Raw genomic sequence first — 12308 nt, 5'->3', positions numbered from 1 at the left:
TAGACAGTCTAATATCTGTGGATGTAGCCCTCAAGAAATTTGCAGAATCTGTGACTTCTACAGTATTGTGTAGAATTTGGGGCTTTAGAGATCATGTATTCAGCTCTTTCTCTTACATATGAGGAACTGGAGGAGCTCAGAAAAAGTCCATTATCTTGTCCAGCACCATACTTTGGGTTAGTGAAACAGGAAGCGAGCCCACATCTTCTGACCCCTGTTCAGAACAGAAGTCTTTAAGACTATGTCATAATATTAATTTCAGATCTCTCTAAATTTCTCCAATAGTCCACTGGAGGTCTGTCATTTTATAATTATCTATAGCCTTGTTTTTCAAGAACATTTGCAGGGTTACGGGTTCAATTAATTAACCCATCAGTACACAATATTTGCATGTGTTATTTTGTCCTAAAGCAACCTCTTTAAAATTTCCAGCTTACTTCTGGTTTCGGTGTTTTGGGATTTAGTAAATTATTGTGCAATATATTTATACTCTTTATAAGATTGCTTCTCTTGGTTTCAATGGGGTTATCAGAAAATGTTGCTATAATTGATCTCTAAGGTCCAACCCTAGAATTCTATTAATCTATATACAATTTCTATTTATTCTGTGGTTAAACTCTCCCTGGTATTAGTATGTTATTGTGTTTCTTTCATTGGAGGATAAAAGCTTTCTTTGTGTTTACTAAAATAATTTCAGACATGAATGGCTAGAAATATTTTTGGCAAGCTTCTGCTTCATCCCTGAGTTAAACTGGGGTTTAAGACTGACCAGGAGAGTAACACCATTATAGTCTTTTAGAATGCCAAGAAGTCTGGATTAAAAGTAAGTTCCCTGAGCTAACTGCTGTCTTTCATGTTCCTTAGTGTAGGTCTCTCTTTCTGATCTCCCCGTCCTTGGATTCTCAAGTGCTAGAAATGCAGAACCATTGCTCATTCTACCTTCTCCCACACCCAACCCCCCACTTGCCTGTAGTTATTGAACTGCCCTGGGGCAGGTAAGCTATGGCCTCATTCTCCAAAGTTCCTAGGGCCTTAAAGTCCTCTGTTGTCCAGAGCTCCTAGACATGTCATTTTAGTGGTGCAGGTACCAGATAGATGCTCAAAGACTTCTCAGGTTGTGGTCTTGGGCCTGCACTGATGGGCTATGAACATAAATTATATCAACTGTAGGGCATGGGGTGGGAGTCAGTGCTACAGGAACTATGGGCCCTGGTTTTTCTAATGTGTCAGTGTCAGTGTGAGGGTGACTATACTGATGATGAGGATGAAGAGAACCAAATAGTAAACACTACTGGGGAAAACTTGAAATCTGTGCTGATGAATATAAAACAAGGAGAGGAAAATCAAGGTTTAATTTGGCTATGCAAAAAATACCAATTACTTTTGTGACCTAATTTTAATTTAGGTTTATTTATTGAGCAGCAAAATAATAATTGTGTATATAGCTAAATATGTCACATAAATTCTATTATAAGTTTTATTGATTCTATTATTCAATTTTACTCTTGTACACTCATTCCCATACTCGTGCAATGGGATTGTTTCAGATCTTGACAAAAAATTAAATTACATCCTAAGTTAATGGTGAGCTTAAAGGATTTGTGTGAATGTTAATGAATGCCCACCTAGGAACTGTCAGGCACATATAGGCAGATCTTGTGAAGCGTTTTGGAATGGGGGACTTAAATCAAACATTATTCTTTGAACAATTTTTTTATAATAACATTTCTCGTTTGTTCCTACATGTTCACTGATAAAATAATGAAAAAAAAAGAGTAGTTCTTTATGCATAATTACAAGATAGAAAGATAAGCAACAGTACCATTTTGGTGTAAAGTTTATGATTCTTTATACACACACACACACATTTTTTGGGGGAGCAAAATTGCTCTCAACATTCTACTTCTTTTGTTTTTACTTTAAAGTATTAGCTTTCCTGGGTTAATGACGGTATTGCCATAACTGACTTCATTCACCCCCAGTTCTATGAATCCTTATTTCATTTTGACTTATTTTTGTACACCAATATAAAAATTATTTTTAATTCACCATTTAATACCTAACAATGTTTTGTGAAAATTTTCATGTTCTTAAATATTACTTAATATTATTTAATGGCTTTGTATTATTCTATTGTATGTTTATATATAATATTTTTCCTTAATCTTTTTTAAACATTAATTTTTCCATAATCTTTTTTATACATTAAAGGCTACTTTAAAATTTTTCCATTGCTATATTTTATGCTGTTATTGTCCTTGTACATAAACTGTTTCACACATGTCTGATGATTCATGTAGAATAAATTCCTAAGTGTGTAATTTATAGGTCAAACAGCCTCCCAAATTTAAGTTTTTATAAATACAGTGAAAATGACCTCCAGAAATGATATACCAGTTTATATACTCCTGAATTTTAGCTTAGCATATTATTAAATATTTATTAATCAAGTTTAACATGATAGCACATTATTTTAATTTGCATTCCTTTCTTTAATAATGTTTTCTTATACTTATTAATCACTTGTACTCTTTTGTACATTTTTGTGATTATTAATCTTCTTTATTCATTCCTTTACATATTAACTTTTATTGTACAAATTTATTTATTTATTGTAATTGTATTACAAATTCATTTTCTTTTGTTTCTTAACACACTAGCTGTGTAATCTTGGGACAGCTATTTATCTTGCCTGTACCTCAGTGTCTTTAAAGCAGGACTGAATAATCTAGAGCACTTCTTGAGTCAACGTGTTCTGAATCTAAAAAGTGGCTCAGATTCGGGAACTGAGTGGGAGTGTAACTTTTTGTCGGGCTGGCCACTCTCAGTTTCCAGCTCTTCCATTGCTTTTTATCTGGTTGTAGACATTAAGCAGCACCATTGTTAGTTGCATGTCTGTTTTTCTCCTCAAGGTACAAAGCTCTCTTAACAACTCCCTGAAAGTCAAAGCCTCTAGATTACCCTCTGGCCTTGCCTGTAGTTAAGGTGTTTCTGGTGGCTTAGTACCACTACCTGAACTACTATCTTTTATTACAGGGTCCTCTCTTCCCCACAGACATGAACGAACCAGCTCTATGACCACCTCTCCCATAACCAGCCCCGGCCTGCAAAGGCAGCCACCACAGAGCTTCTTAGTGATGTATCAGCACATTCCTGATGGACGGTGTGTTACTTGGTGTTCCATTCTCCCAGTGAAACATAATTCTCTGGTCAGTATTCTGATCTTTCACGTCTTGTCTAGCATGCCCACTTCTCTCAGCCTCTTTTTTTCTTTCCTCTACCACCTGTCAGGTGACTCTGACATTTCCACCTCACTCAGCATGGGCTGTCACTTTCCTCAGATTTCCAAGAGCCACTCTGGCAACAAATGTACCCACTCCATGAGGTTCCTGCCAGGTGGTTAAATATTGTGCCTGGAGGAAGTGATCCAAGTCAATATATCTTTGTTTATGCAGTTGTATATGCCAGCCTTCTTGACCAAGTGCCCCATAAATGCAATACCAGAGGTACTCTCCTGTCTCTCACTGGTAAAAGATAGATATTTCTTGTAGCTTCTTTGGTGTATAGCGTACTTCCTCCCTTATCAGGCTTAACATGTGCCCATGCAGGTTATGCTCAGATTTATTCTAGTTTTAAAGCTGCCATCCAGAAAAGAAAGTAAGGACATCTCCCAAGAGAAATACCTGTTTCTTTGCAGGGGTGGAGCCTCTGCGGCATCTCCAGCAAAAGGATTCATGTTTGTGTTTCATGGTTTTCTACTCAGGGCCCTGATCTTAGGGCAACACACCTTCCTCAACTGAGTATTGAATCATCTGTAGATCTCTGTGACTTAACTTTCCAGATCTTCAATCTGCTGCTCACTAATGTCTTGTCTTCCATTTTGTAGGCTATCAAACAGGCTAATGGCTTTCACACTTAGCCTTTAAGTGGCTAAGTGGCTGCACGACAGCCCTCAGTTTCTTGTTATTCTTTTGTAGTTTATTCCTTTGTAGCAGGAACCTCCAACCTCTGTCGTCTTTACAGACACTGCTGCCCTTTATCTTCTAAAGGCCTTCCCAAGGCACCGTTGGTGACCTTTAGCAATTCAGTGTCCTGATGCCAAGGCTACCCTGCCTCATATACCACGCAGGATGGCACCCTTTTAATGAGGCTGTGCAGGATGGCACCCTTTTAATGAGGCAGTGAGTGAGCTAGTTCCCACACCCTGTCAAACTGCTTTTCTTGGACCACAAGTGGCAGGTACCATTTATGCTTGTTCAGATGTTCAAGAGGCAGGCACCAAGAAACAATTAGACAGTGTATTAGTTTCATTTGGCTGCTCTAACTAATGACCACAAATTTAGTAGTTTTAAACAGCACAATTATTTCAGTTCTGGAGGCCAGAACTAAAATCAGTTTCTGTCTGAAATTAGTTTCACTCGTCAAGATAAAGGTGTCAGGAAAGCAGCACTCCCTCCAAAAGTTCTAGGGGAGAATATTTTCCTTGTCTTTTCCAGCTTCTGCTGGCTGCTCGTATTCCTTTGTATCACCAGAGTCTTAAAATCTCTCTCTCTCTCTCTCTGTCTCTGCTATTCATCACTGTAAACCAAAAATAGAATTCTAAGCCCTGCAACCATCCAAATGGATCCCTCCTCTTGGCCAAGAGCATTCCAAAGCTAACCTGAAAAACTAGCTTAGGCCATGATGGGAAAGGGCAGCTGAACAGCCCTCATTATACCCTCGTCCCTTTTGGAATTCAGGGCCAAGTAACCAGTATTAACATTAAAACAGAGGCCTTAAGACTGATAGAACAGATTCTTTAAATCTGAATAAGAAACATTTACAATCTATTTGCTCTGAAGCTTGTTATCTGGAGGTTTCATCTCTATGATAACAATCTTGGTCTTCACAACCCCTCATGGTAACCCCTACATTTCTTTCTTTTGATTCCAGGTCTTTAGATAATAGCTCAACAATGGCCAATCAGAAAATATTTGAATCCACCTATGACCTGGAAGCCACCCACTCTCTCTTCCAGTTGTCCCACCTTTCTGGACCAAATCAATGTACTTCTTACATGTATATATTGACATCTTATGTCTCCTTAAAATGTATAAAACCAAGTTGTTGCTTGAACATGTTGGGCACATGTTCCCAAGATTTCCTGAGGGGTGTGTCACAGGGCATTTGTTACTCATATTTGGCTTAGAATATCTCTTCAAATATATTACAGAGTTTGAGTTTTTTGTGGACATCACACTGCCTTCTCCTCTGTTTATATTTATGTCAAACTTCCCTCTGCCTCTCTCTTATGAGGGCAGTTGTGCTAACTGCCCTTTAGGGCCCAGCCAGATAATCCAGGATAATCTCCTCATCTCAGGATCCTCAACTAATCACATATGCAGAGATCCTTTTCCCAAATAAGATGCATTAGAAAGTTCTAGGAATTATGACCTGATATCTTTGGAGGCGATATCTGAGCCTACCACAATAGCAAGGGATTTATTGGGGAAAATAGCTCTGAAAATAAGGGAGAGAACCAGAGAAGATGGAAAAAGCCTTCAATGCAGTTCTGACATCTCTGAAATGGAGTGACAAGGAAGGGGCAATGTATATAAAGAGTTTCAGACTGCAACACAATTTCTGAAAAGTTTTGTCCAGTCTGATGAAAAGTCCTTGAGACAAAGTGCTCCATTTAAAAAGTCCTGTGTCTTCAGGAATGGGCCTGCATCAGTGGGCCCACTGTGTAAAGTCATTGGCTAAATGCAGCCCATTGGAAGCGTGGCCTGGGCAGGATGTGGTGGTGGAGCCAGAAGGGCAAGGGCTTGAGCTGTCAGTCATTTACACTTCCCACAGCAGTAAAGCTGAGCAATGAATTTTCATGGCCATGACATCCATCCATGTATCTCTCCATCAGATCTTGTTGCCACCAAACTTCACATTCTTAAAGGTCACCAACCAGCTGTCCAACCCATTAGCCATTAACCTATAATTAGTTTAGATTTATATCTTTCTGATTTTCCTTTTATGCTTTCCATAGATTATGCTTGAAGTTCTGTTCAGTGGATTTCCTTCCACTACTCTCTTTCCTCAAAACCTCTAAGCAGGACTATGATAAAAACAGTGTTATATTCTTGGGTGGTGACAGAACACCTTGTAGTTATCCTTAAGCAAGGCCTGTGCTTTTCCCTCCTCTATCAACCTGCTATAAGGAACTTCTTATGAGTCCATAGATATTGATGAGGTAAAGGCATCAAGGCAATCAGGGTATGTCCCATGGAGTCTGATTCACTAGCTCATGTGATTTACTTTGACTATCTAGACCATCTTCAGCCTGGTCCTGAGTGTACCATTTCAGTTGAAATGTGCAATGCTGCTACACATATCCAACTTTGTAATTTGGCACATTAAATAAGGTCCAGTTCATGATGGAAGCCTTGGTTCTGTAATTCATGGTGTAAGGGCTAGATACCTTGTGACTAAGCAACCATGGATTCCCATCATGATGTCTTGTGCCTCTGTCAGACCCAGTTCCAAGCTGAGATCTGGTTTCAAATGAAGGATAGTTGTGGGAAGAAAACAGCACATCCTTTTCCCCAAATCCTGAGTCTGTGTTGTGATTTTTCTATTAATCCTTCTCTCCACCAAATACGCTTCAAGTATCATCCAGTCTGCCTGCTCATAAAGCCTAAATGACAAGGCCACTCACCCCACAGCTTTGTGCTCAATGTTGAGCCTTTTCTTACCTGGGAACTCATTTAAAGCTGGGTGCTTTACATATTACCTTGTACATGGGTGGGGGCAGTGTACCCAAATATCATATATATTCTCTCTAAAATTTAAAAAGATCTACCAAGCACTGAGCCTCTTTCTTCATAGCAGGATTGCCAAGTGCAGCCAAACTTTCTCTCATCTTAGAGAGGCTATCTTGACCTGCCACAGACCATCATTCCTTTAAAAACTTCTTCTATGTGCAAATCTCTGACTTTCGTGGAATTTATCTCACCTCCCTCTGGCATGCATATATCTTTCAAAAGCATCTATTTTTTGCTACTTCCTGATCACCAGGTCCAATTAGCATATTACCATCAATGTAATGAACCAGTATGATGCTTGTGGGATATCAAGGCAATCAAAGTCCCTCTAGGATATATTAAGACTGAGATCTGGAGAGCTGACATAGCTCTGAGTTAAAAGAGTGACAGCGAATCATTTCTAATTTTCTCGATTACTTGTTATAGAAAAGAAGATGTTTGCTGGGTCAATGACTGCATAAAAGGTGCCAAGGGTGGTGATGATTTGCTCCAATGGTGATACCACATTTAAATAGCAGCTGCAATTGCTGTCACAACCTGATTAAGTTTATGATAATGCATAGGCATCCCTGAACATACATCTGTCTTTTGTATCAGCTAAATAGGGGAGTAAAAAGAGGATATAATAGAAATCTTCACCTCTGCCCCTCTGCACCTTTCATGTCTTTGATGATGGTATTATTCTCTGCAATATCCAGGGATGGATGTAGTATTGCTTTAAATGAGGTGAGGCTAGGGGATGGGGAAACCGGTAAAGAGCAATGAATCTGGCTTCTTACAATAATAGCTCTGACACCATTGATTACAGAACCAATGTGCAGAAGGAAATAATCACAGAATGGGTGTACAGTCGCAGTGGATCTACTGTGAGGTGGACTAAAACCAAGACTCCAACTATCACCTGACCTCCACAAGACTCTTGTTTGACAAGGGTAGACTTTCTTGTCTTTGTGGGTCAACATCAGTTCAGAGTAGTATTTTTCAACATCTGAATGTTTACTTCCCTCTTCTCAGTGTACAGTTACCCTGGTACACAGCCGTGTGTTCCTCTGGAGAAGGCTTGGAGGAAGAGTTTTAGTAAACATCTGTGGCCATGTTCAGGGTCTTCCTCAAGTTCTCCAACTAAGGGATTAGGGGATCTGAGAGCTAGAACTGGCTAAATGGTCTTGTATTCCCATTCCAGTGACTCACGTCAAGTTTTTGCCACTTAGACTTAGAATTTTTTCACAGATACATGTCAAACAGTATTTTCATAGCTGCCCATTTATTTTATTCCTAGGGATCTTCATACTCAATTAGCTACCACCAGAGATCCCTTTAGGTTAAAATACTTTGATTACTGCTCCGCCCCATTGGCTTATTACGGTAATTGCACACAGCTTGTCTCTGATGATTAAAGACTGCCACCTGGTTTATATCCATCTGGAAATGAAACCAGGGAGCCTAATTTTATGAAGGCATCTGCAACCATCATCTCTAGCCTAAAAAGAATAGCACCATCGAGCTTTTTAAGAATGTTGTAGGCTGGGTGCAGTGGCTTATGCCTGTAATCCCAGGACTTTGGGAGGCCGAGGCAGGTGGATCACTTGAGGTTAGGAGTTGGAGACCAGCCTGGACAACATGGTGAAACCCTGTCTCTAATAAAAATACAAAAATTAGCTGGGTGCGGTGGCATGTGGCTGTAATCCCAGCCTCTTGGGAGGCTGTCGCTTGAACCCAGGAGGCAGAGGTTGCAGTTAGTTGAGATCACGCCACTGCACTCCAGCCTGGGCAACAGAGTGAGACTCCATCTCAAAAAAAAAAAAAAAATTAGAATGCTGGTCTTCTCCACCCCAGTGCATTTCCTAATATCTTGGTGAAGGAGATGTTCTCCTGGTACCAACAGGAATGGCTAGATTTGGCTAAGCAGATTGCCCGTAGTAGTTTCATTTCAACATTATCTCCCTAAGCCTTCATAGTCACTCTTTCTACTGTAGAATGCCAATGTCTGGCATCTATCTTTATCCTCTTTTTGTGTCAGCCACTGTTGAGTCCATACTTTAAATTTTATCCAGCATTTCCAGGTATTTTGTATTTGGAAACTTTTATGATTATATATTTATAAATTGATTTAATATATTTAAACTTTTATGATTATATATTTGTGTATTGATTTAATAATGTATAAATATATAATATTTTATATATAATTAAACATATTCATATTTATATTTTGAGATAAGGGGTCTCGCTATGTTGCCCAGCCTGATCTTGAACTTCTGGCCTCAAGGGATCCTCCCACCTCAGCCTCCCAAGTAGCTGGGATTACAGGCATAAACCACTGTACCCAGCTCTTTTCTGGTTATATATTCTGCCATAGTACAAGAAATACATTATTTCTATGATTTAAGATTAATATTTATATTATTTTGAATGCCTTCTACAGTTCATTATTTTATATCCCCCCTAACTATAAAAAGGCCTTGTTATGCTTTATCTGTTAAATATTCATTACCATGTTTTTAATATTGTTTAAAGTTTTTGAGTATAACCTCCTATTATCAATTCACAAATAAATTTTTATCTAGTTTCTTTCATGTTTTTATAAACCTTTGATTCTGCTCTGCATTCTAGCGAGTTTCTTAGTATTGTCAGCCTACTTATCATTTTGACTATGTAAACTACTTTATTCCTCATTGCATTTTTTACTCCAATTGCTATATTTTATATTTACAATATCTTGAAATTTACATGTTCTTATTTTGTTTTTGTTTACTACTCAGTTTTCTGTTTTCTTCTGCTTTTAATTGAAGTGATGCCTTCACTGATCCCATTGAATATTTGCAATATATTTTAAAATGCCTTTGTCAAACTATTTTATGGGATTAATTTCACCTGGAGTGAATTCCTATACCAGTTATTAATATTGTTGGTTGCCTTTGCTAGTGCTGGTATTTCTATTGTTCTTTTTTTATTGCTGTCTAAAAGTCACCACAAATGAAGTGGCTTAAAATAACACATATTTATTATCCTACACTTTTCATGTTTTAGAAATCCAGAAACATCTAGATCAGAATCTAACAAGCTGCAATTAAGGTGTCCAACAGGGCCGAAGCCTCCTCTGAGACTTGGAGTTCTCTTCCAAGCTCAAGTCATTGTTAGCAGAATTTATGTCCTTGCAGCTGTAAAACTAATGTTGGCCTGTGTCTTCAAGGCCAACAGGACATAGGATCTTTGACTTCTTTTAAAGAACTCACCTGATTAAGTCAGGCCCATCAAGGATTATCTCTCTTTTCATGATCTCAAGTCAATTGATTGAACTTAATTATATTTGCAAAGTGTTTGCACCTTTGCCATATAACGTAACTTAATCACCAAAGTGCCATTAATCATATTCACAGGCTCTGCCTACACTCAAAAAGAGAGAATTACATAGGATATATCAACCAGGAAGTAGAAATCTTGAGTCATTTTAGAATTCTGCCTACCACAGATATATCATGGATTATTTTGGGGGGGGAACATGACATTAATTTTCAGTGGGAGATTTTTCTTTTCTTTGCTTTCTTTACCCATCTCTGTGGAATGGTATTGCTGCTGCCTCCACTCTGCCTCTTGATTCCTAATCCAAAACCAGGTCTTGCCATTTTTTAATGCTGATTTTCCATGATGCTGTTTGGAATGCTGTAGACAGAGAAAAGGTGGTGGGAGAGAGAAAGGTTTTTGGCCTTATGTCCTGACCAAGTGCTGTTCTAAGTCTTCTGCCTCCCTAAATAGAACTATAATCCCGGGTAGCACTCTGTAAGATTTTTTTTCCTTATTTTAATAATATTATTATTTATTATTTTCAAGCTTTCTTTCAGGATTTGCAGCCAAACCCAGACCTTGGCTTCCAAAAAAAACATGAGCCTGGCACTGGTTTTACATGGAGGATGGTGGTCTTCTAGTTTCCTTTGTTCCCACTGTCAACTTCTGCTGCAAAGCCTAGCCATTCTGTACATTCAGTCTCCATTGATCATTGTGCTTTTCTGTCCATTTCTAGACCATCATAACGTTTAACTGTTAAGTTGTTTAATTTTCTTCTTTTAATATTATTTTCCTGTCATTTGTACATCTCTGGAACAGAGACAGTTTTCAAAGTGTGAACTCATTATGCCATTTTCAGCCAAAAGTCCCTCAGTGTTTTTTTTCTTATGAAATGTATTTAGTTGGTTATTATTTTGGACTCAAATTTAGCATCTTTGTGCTTTAAAGAGGTTTCAACATAAAATCATGAGGCCTACAAATTTGGAAAAGGTTAGATTTATTTCTTAAAAAGGATTATAACCTGCAGGCTGGGAAGTGGGCCTCTGGCAGGGACTGAAAACAAGCACTTCAAGGGAGGAAAGGTGAGACAGGAATTTATGCTGAAGGGGTTGGCTAAGTATATAAATTAAACAGCCTATGGGAATAGCTATGAATATTCATGAACAGGGGAATGCACACAGGATAGTAAGGAAATATGTATGTTACATATGTCTCATGTTCACTTTGGGGTGGAGACTTAACATTTAAATATATTACAATTAGGCCTTACACATCAAAAGGTGAAGCAGGGACATGAAGGCACTCAGTGTGCAGCTTCTGTAAACTGGCCAGAACCAGTCCATGGTTGATGGTCTCTTATCAGAAGAAAGTTACTGAAATCAGTCTTGTCCAATCAAAGCTGTAGTTATGCCTTGTGGAACAGGCAAGGAGGTCAGTCAGTGTCTGGTGGTGAATAAGCTGTGATTGGTAATATATTGCTTATCTTGAGGCCAGTGTTTGTTTAGCTGCTAGAGAAAAAGAGAAACCTTGCGGCAGTTAGCACACAGTTTATTAAGTGTAGGGGATGGGGGTGTGACTTAACCCTCGCCTAGCATGGGCTTAGGTCTCATTTATAATTTGGTATCTTATTGCCACAAGGAGTCTCTTCCGTCATCCGTCTTATTATTTCTGTTTTAATGTTAATGCTGGTCAGTTGTGTTTGGGTATAATGAGGCATGTCTGACTCCCGGTTAAGTCATGGCTGGGAACACAGCTTTTAAGGTTTCTTTGGGCACCCATCGGCCAAGAGGGAGTCTGTATGGTTGATTGGGGGGCTTAGGATTTTGTTTTTAGTTCTCAGAGGCAATATAACCCATTTACGCATATTGCATAACAAGTAGATTTGGTCTTTTTATTATATTAGCTATGCCTGAGAGTTTTGTTAGTGGGCGTGAAATGGCAATGAGAAATCTCATTCATGAGCAGTCTGATGACTAGGTTCCATCCCTCTGGATTATTGTATTTATTTTGCCCCTAAAGAATTTTTGAAATTAAAATACTTCTCCATTACTAGAAGAAAGTTGACTTTAAAAAAAAATTAAAACATAATACGAGAAAATGTCTACATGAGATTTAAATGGAGGTTCAATCTTGATCTTTCTATGAAGAACCTGCCTGAAGAAAGGCTAGCTGCTGTCTCTTCTCTAAAGACTTTTGTTGTGTGCAAGACAGTGACTTGTTTTACCTGTT

Source organism: Gorilla gorilla, chromosome 5, assembly GCF_029281585.2.
Source record: "Gorilla gorilla gorilla isolate KB3781 chromosome 5, NHGRI_mGorGor1-v2.1_pri, whole genome shotgun sequence".
Taxonomy (NCBI): domain Eukaryota; kingdom Metazoa; phylum Chordata; class Mammalia; order Primates; family Hominidae; genus Gorilla; species Gorilla gorilla.
This window is presented reverse-complemented; position numbering follows the sequence as displayed.